The sequence below is a fragment of the Elephantulus edwardii genome, unplaced genomic scaffold (genome assembly GCF_000299155.1).
Source record: "Elephantulus edwardii isolate Elephantulus edwardi_28Jun2011 unplaced genomic scaffold, EleEdw1.0 scaffold00036, whole genome shotgun sequence".
NCBI classification, from domain to species: Eukaryota; Metazoa; Chordata; class Mammalia; order Macroscelidea; family Macroscelididae; genus Elephantulus; species Elephantulus edwardii.
In genome coordinates this window covers 1,112,218-1,120,184 of record NW_006399786.1, presented here as the reverse complement: position 1 = coordinate 1,120,184, position 7,967 = coordinate 1,112,218, and the positions used below count along the sequence as shown (strand labels likewise).

Sequence of the window (7,967 nt, the reverse complement as noted above, 5' to 3'; positions counted from 1 at the left end):
AGGGTCAGGTGTGAGTAATTCCAACTCAGTAGCAATGAGTTTGGTGTGTTGGGGTTTTTCTTCGTAACTGAGTATTAGATGTAGTTAGAATTGTGTGGTTTAAAACATTAATAACACTGTTGGGGTTTCTTTTCCCCCATAGATACTTGGATGTTACTACGACATTTGTACTTACAAGTCTTTTCTAGAAACATTTTACTCCTTGAGAGGGTAAAGCGGCAAGTTCTGTCAATCAAAATCCTTATTGATTTGTAGCATCCAGGTGAGGTAGAGAAAGTGATAGAAATGGGGAGAATAATACTTACAGGGAGATGAAGGTGATGCCAAGATGAATTTTCTATCTGTAACTCCACATTCTCATTCTGACTCACTCCAACTCTCATTCTGAGAAGGTTGCAGCCTTTTTAGCTGCTTAATACTGAGATAGGTTCTCTGCTGAGGACAGACACTGAGGAGAACAGAAGTGCTCCTGGACATCTTAGAGAGAGAAAAGGAGGAAGGAGAGAAAATTGGCTATGGGAGAGGTCATGGTATCTTCTATCTGACATTCAAATCTCTAGCCTCCTGCTTCATATTCTTGAAATCTTTCATAGGAAGAAATTTCCTGTGCAAACTGAAGAAGGCAGATTCTGAGCAGAAATAAGATTCCATGACGCAGAAGTCTAAGACAAAAGAGATAATGAGAAAATGGTTCTCAGCTAGGAACATACATACTAAAGAGGAGCTCTGGTGGCCTAGTGTCAAGAAGCTTTGCTACCATCTCAGAGGTGCACTGTTCAGGTCCACCAGCTGCTCCACGGGAGAAAGATGGGTGATTTCCTCCCCTCATGTGATTAATTGCTTTGCCTGCTGGAGGGTCAGCTATGGATTTGATCTGACTCAATCGTACACAACAACAATAAGGTTGTAAAAAGCTATAGAAATTGGTAGTGAGTCTGAAGCAATCAGGCCTATTTCCTCTAGCTACAAAGACCAGCTAAGCTGTTAGGTTCAGTGCTTTAGTGAACTTTTCAAAATTATTAAACTCAACCATCACTCTTCTGTCAGTTTGCCATCTCGTGGAGTCTGTATGTTGTTGTGATACTCCAAGCTGTGTTGGTGATTCAATCCCATCAGGTTATGCAAGGTGGATATATTTCTCTGGACTAAGACTAGGTAGGAAGGAGGACTGACCACCCACTTCTTAAACAATGGACCCTTGAAAGCCCTCTGAACACTGATACAGTGCCAGAAGATAAAGTCCTTGGGTTGGAAGGTTCTAAAAATACAACTGAATTTTGTATGACCAGCTGCTTGATTCTTACAAATATCTTTACAGAAAAGCATATGTAGTGACTATACACATGGATTACACTTCATAGATCATACAAGAATCAATAACCTTCATCGGTGAAAATAGAGGATGGAGAAACTCAATATTATCATCCAGAACAAGTTCAGTTAGTTGCCTGCTGTGAAACTGGTTATCAGTTTCATAAGGTGTTAGTTCAAACTGAGCCAGAGGAAAATGAAAACAGAGAGATGAGAGTCAAAATACAACTTTGAGTGTATTATATTTTAATTTAACAACCAGGTGAAGAATATATTTGTAGCATTTAATACTAATGACTGAAAACCATAAAATTTTTTATCATATCAAGAAACAATTAAACATGGGGAAAATACAGTCAAAATTAACATCAAAGGAGATTCTGAAACGTGCTCTAGAACTGTCTAGGTATTGTTGTTGTCAGGTGTCATGAAGTCGTGTATGAATCCTAGTTACATTATGAACAATAGACCTAAACCCTCCTAACCCCAGCCATAGTCATCACCTCAGACTCACCTGCGCCCATTATGGCAGTCATTGCATCAATCCATTTCATGGAAGTTCTTCTTCTCTTTCACTAAATCTCCACCTTTCCAAGCATCATATCTCATTCCAAGGAATAGCCTTTCCTAGCAGTATGCTCAAAGGATGTGTGGAATGAAGCTTCACCACCCTTGCCTTTAAGGAGCACTCTGGCTGCACCTTTTCCAAGGTATATCTTTGTTCTTTAGACAGTTCATGGAATATTCAGTACTCTTCTCCAACCCAAGACTCTGCAATCCAAAACAATAATTATTCTGTCATCCTTATTCATTATCTAGCTCTCAGATACATAGCAAGTAATTGAAAATACTGTGGCCTAAATCAGGGGCACCTTAGTCTTCAAATTGACATCATTGCTCCTCAGTAATTTGGAGAGGTCTTTGACAACAGTTTCCTGATTTTCTGAGTGTTGGTATCAAGTGTGTTGATTGTGGATACAAGTAAGTAGAGATCGTTGACAGTTTCAGTATTTTCCCCATCTATCATGTTGCCAATTGGTCCAAGTGGTGTGAATTTTTATTTTCTTGATATTGAGATGGAATTCATACTGAAGGCTGAAGTCTTTGATCTTCTGCAGCAAGCATTTCAAGTATTTCTTACTTTCAGCAAGAAAGGTTGTTTCATTTGCATAATACAACTTTTGATGAGTCTTCCCCCTATCCTGATGCCACATTCTTCTTCACAGAGTCTAGCTTCTCAAATTATTTTCTCAGCATACAGTTTGGCTAGGTATGGAGAAAGCTACAACACTGTAGAAAAAGCAAAGCAAGATATTGTAATAACATGTGCAAAGAAGAGAGTTGGAAATAAAAAAAGAAGAATTTGCTTTGTATTTCTCAAGCTGAAAGAACTGAAAAATGATTTCGAAAAGATAATGACTGAAAGCAGGTAATACTAGAAAAATGTTTATTTGGGCTTTATTGACTGTGTTGTTGTGCAGCATAGAGTTGGAACCAACCCAAAGCTGACCCTCTGGTGGGTTTTCAGAGGCAGTTAATCACACAGGAGGAGATTGCCCATTCCTCTCTAGGAAAGCAGCTGGTGGCCTCGAACTGCATGCTTTCTGGATCACAGTACAGCTTCTTACCACCAGGCCACCAGAGCTCCTAAACATATTTGACTGTGTGAAACATAATAAAATATGGCTAACATTACAAAGAATGAGGATTGCAGAACCCATAATTGTGTTCATGTTCTTCCTGTATATAAACTGAGTAGCAGTTTTTAAAAGTAAGAGAATATTAGATTAAACTAAAGTAATGAATGTTTGTATCAGGGTTGTATCCTTTCATTATACCATTCAATATATATTCTGAGAAAATAATTAAAGAAAGTAATGGGCAATCAATTCCTGTGCCATTAACTGCCTCTGAAAACCTGCTGGAGGGTCAGATTTGAGTTGGATCAGTTCTCACTTGATGGTACACAACAACAATCTGGCTCTCTGAAAAAGAATATGACGTCAGGATCAGAGGAAGACTCAACAACTGAGAAATTTAGGCAACATAAAGTTTGCTTATTAAAAATTAGGGGAATGTGAAACATATATTGTTGTTGTTGTTAAGTGCCATTGAGTCAGAGGCAACTCACAGCGAACCCATGAACAAAAGACCTGGACACAGGTATAACTGTCATCCTTTCTCCAGGTTCATATGGTTTCCAGAGGCAAGCTATTATGGAAGTGGATGCCACTCCTGCTTCCAAGCTTGTTTTAATCGGGGAGCTCCACCAAACACTGTCCATGATGGGTAACCATTCTCGCATTTGACACATTAGTTTCACAGTGTTTGGCTTCCACAAGCAACCACAAGTTATCTCTGTACAGCAAACGGACATAGAAGAACGTTTCACCAAAAACAAGTAAAGGCAGGTCTGAAAAAGAAAAGAAAAGAAAAGAAAAATCAAAGAGTATAATAGCCTTTAGTATGGATTTCACCTCAACATAAAGAAAACAAAAATTCTCACAAATTATTCAATAGACATCATAATAAATGGAAAATAGCATGTCATTTGACTCTACTATACCCAGAGAAGCAGCAGTTAAAAAAAAAATAAAATCGATGTATTATATTTGCCACAGATACTCCAGCAGCAGTGGTGGTTTTCTTTCTCCTTGTAACACTCTCAGAGTAACTCTTGGCTCCTCGGTTTCTACACTCGGGAATTCCTAGAAAACTCAGGAAATATGTCTCAAAGATATCACTCCCAGACCACTATATTTTCTCCAGAGGGTTGCTTGGACCAAGTTGAATATGCTATGCAAGCTATTGGACATGCAGGCACATGTCTGGGAATTTTAGCAAACGATAGTGTTTTGCCGGAAGCAGAGAGACACAACATCCACAAGCTACTGGATGAGGTCTTCTTTTCTGAAAAAATTTATAAACTCAGTGAGGACATAGCTCGTAGTGTGGTAGGTATAACTTCTGACACTGATGTTCTGACTAATGAACTGCAACTCATTACCTAAAGATATTTTTTACAGTATCAGGAGTCAATTTCCTGTGAACAGTTGACCACAGCACTGTGTGATATTAAGCAAGCTTATACACAGTTGGAGGAAAGTGTTCCTTAGGTGTTTCATTGTTGTACATTGGCTGGAATAAACACTATGGCTTTCAACTCTATCAGAGTGACCCAGTGGGAATTATGGGGGCTGGAAAGCCACATGTTGTTGTTGTTGTTATGTGCCGTCGAGTCATTTGCGACTCATAGCGACCCTATGCATAACAGCCCTAAACCCTGCTCTATCCTGCGCCAACCGCACTGCCTCTGACACACCCATCCCGATTACCCCAGTCACCGAATCAATCCATCTCATAGAGGGTCTTCCCCTCCTGCGCTGTCCCTCCACCCTCCCAAGCATGATGTCCCTCTCCAAGGACCCGTCCCTCCTGGCAACATGTCCAAAGTATGTCAGACTAAGCCCGAGAATCCTTGCCTCCAAGGAGTAGCTTGGTTTAATCCTCTCCAAGATGAATCTGTTTGTTTTCCTGGCAGTCCATGGTACATTCAGTACTCTTCTCCATCACCACAGCTCAAAGGCTTCAACTCTCCTTCTGTCCTCCCTAGTCATTGTCCAACTCTCTGATGCATAACAAGCGATTGCAAGGACCATGGCCTGTATCAGGGGCACCTTAGTCTCCAGAGAGACACAGTAGCTCCTGAGTACTTTAGAGAGGTCCCTAACAGCAGACTTTACTCAGGAAAGCCACATGCATTGGAAATAATAGTGCTGCAGCTGTGTCACTGTTAAAGCAAGGCTGCAAAGGAGAAATGACTTTGAAGTCAGCCCTGGCTTTAGCAATCAAGGTGCTAAATAAGACCGTGGATGCTAGTATACTTTCTGCTGAAAAAGTGGAAATAGCCACCCTCACAAAGGAGAATGGAAAGACAGTAATCAGAGTTCTCAAACAAAAGGAAGTTGAACAGTTGAGCAAAACACATGAGGAGGAAGACTCAAAAGCTAAGCGTGAAAAGAAAGAATAAGAACAGGAAAAAAAAAATGGATAAATAGAAGGGAAAAAATCCAGGGATTTTATGACTCCTTTATGGCACCATTTCAGTGTAAAAACTGCCCTCACCTTTCCCACTGAGAAAGCTTTGACATTTTTCTTAAACTTGCAAAGTGAGGAAGTAGGACAATATATACTGAATTGGGTCCTTGTCATTTCTGTTCTTTGGAATACTTTATTGTGATGATGATGATGATGATGGTGATGATGATGATGGCTGCACCTAATGACACTCTTACAAGATTTTTTCCTTTTATCATCTTTTTTTAAAAATAAAATTTGAAAGAATGTAAAAAAAAATCATTGTATTTATTGCCTTGAGAAAATCTACTGTGAAGTACCTCTCAAAGTGCTAAAGAACATGTAGTTCAGTTTAAAGACTAAGGTATGCCTAATTCAATTAATGGTATTTCCTACTGATGCATATGCCTGTGAAAGTAAAAGAATGAATAAACAAGATCAAAAAGATTCAATGCTTTTGAACTGTGGGATTATGGAAGAATATTTAATACCAAAGGACAAACAAATCTGACTTGGATGAAATACAACCAGGATATCTCTTGGAGATAAGGATGATGAGTGAAACTTCATCTCACATACTTTGTGCGTGTTGTCAGAGGGATCCAGTCCTTGGGAAAAATGATATGCTTAGAAAAACAGATTAACTAAGGCAAGGAAAATTCTTAAGGAGGTTGACTGACACAGTGAGCATCATAATGAGCTTAAAGGTACAGCAGAGAGTGTGAAGACGGGTAGGGTTGAACAGGGTTTTGTCCTTTTCCTAATAGGTTCAAAATGATTTGTAGCCGATTTGATAACACCTACCAACAAGAACAATGTTCCTCTATGCTTACAGGGTTTTCAGAAATCAGGCGGGGTGTTTTTGTTTTTATTTTTTATTGTATTTTTCCCCCGGAAGTGTATGGCCAATCCTTCTTCCAAGTCTGTCTTTAACTGGAAGCTATTCTTTCACAGAACATGACTAACTATGGAAGGAAGGATGGTACTTGGAAGTGAAGTAGTTTGACTGGAAATCAACCTGGATCTCCAGTATGAAAGGTAAGAATTCATTAAATTCAGATAAATTAAAATTAATAAAATATGTTTCATACTCAAGGAAGCATTGAAAATGCTATTACTTACCCCAAGGAAAATAAAATACAATAAGTGAAGTAGTAAAGGAGTCTTTGAAAGACAAATTCCAGAGCACAGGTAGTTTAAGTGCCAAAATACTATTTCTGAAAACACTTGTGATTGTAAAAGATATTAAGAAATCTAGAATTAGGGAAAATTGTATCTTAACTATTTCTGAAAGGCAAAAATCACACCTTTGAATAATGGATACTTTATGGGTCCTCAATAATCTAACCTCATTCTCGAAAGTGCTTGGATTATTATAAATGTCTTTTTAATTTTTTTATATTGAGTTGCATGTTTTTGTGGCTGTTATGTGCTGTTGAGTCACTTGTGACTCATAGTGACAACATAGCTCTGAAACTTACTCGATCATGTGCCAACCTTATTGTCTTTGACACACCTATCCCCCATTACTCCAGTCACTAAGTCAATCCATCTCATTGAGGGTCTTCTTCTCTTGTGCTGTCTCTCCACTGTCCCAAGTATGATGTCCCTCTCCAAGGACTGTTCCCTCCTTGCAACATGTCCAAAGTATGCCAGACAAAGCCTCAGAATCCTTGCCTCCAAGGAGCAGCATCGTTTCACTCTCTTCAGGACGAATTTGTTTGTTCTCCTGGCAGCCCATGTTATATTCTATATTCTTCTCTAGCACCACAGATCAAAGGCATCAATTCTCTATTATTTCTAGTCATTGTCCAGCTTTCTGACACATAGCAAGTAATTACAAAGACTATGGCCTGGATAAAGCACACCATAGTCTCCAGACTGATGCATAAAAATATTCATATACATTGTGTTTCATTCATGTAACAACATTGTGTTTTACCTATTTATTCATTCACATTGTTTCAGACAATAATTTCTACACATTGTGGGGTTTGTTTTTGTTTTTGTTGTGTACTGTCCAGTCAGATCAGGATCCAACTATCACAGGAGGAGATTGTCCTTCCTTCTCCAGCATACACACTGTGTTTTGTAAATTTAATCATCATTGATCTACACCCCTTATTACCATGTCTTTTAAGATCCCACTGGGTCTTTTCTAATTACTTCATCCCCTCCCTCCACCCACCGAACTCTGCCATCCCAGTGATTTCTCCCCATCCCCATGCTCTACTCGCCTCCCTCCCTTCTCTTTCCCCTTGGGATTTTTATACATATCTTACCAGTTATCCTTCTATTTTTAAAACAACGGTCTTATACAGCGTTTGTGCTTGTGAGTCTGAATTAGTTCACTTAGCATAGTACTCTCTAGCCTCTTCCTCGTTATGTAGTATTTTAAGAAATCATTACTTCTGAATATTGCATAGTATTCCTTCATGTGAATGTACCATAATTTCTAAATCCATGTGTTTGCATTGTTTAATTTTGTTGCTATTGTAGTGAATTTATCCCCTGCTAGTTCAACCAGGTGAACTGACACAGTGACTGTAGTAATGGGCTCAACTGTGTCAGAGATGGTG

At 39.0% G+C, this 7,967-nt stretch overlaps 1 pseudogene; it reads left to right on the top strand.

The window, feature by feature from the left end:
* The first annotated feature begins 4,037 nt into the window (after nucleotides 1-4,037).
* Nucleotides 4,038-5,365, top strand: LOC102868332 (annotated as a pseudogene).
* Nucleotides 5,366-7,967: the final 2,602 nt, after the last annotated feature.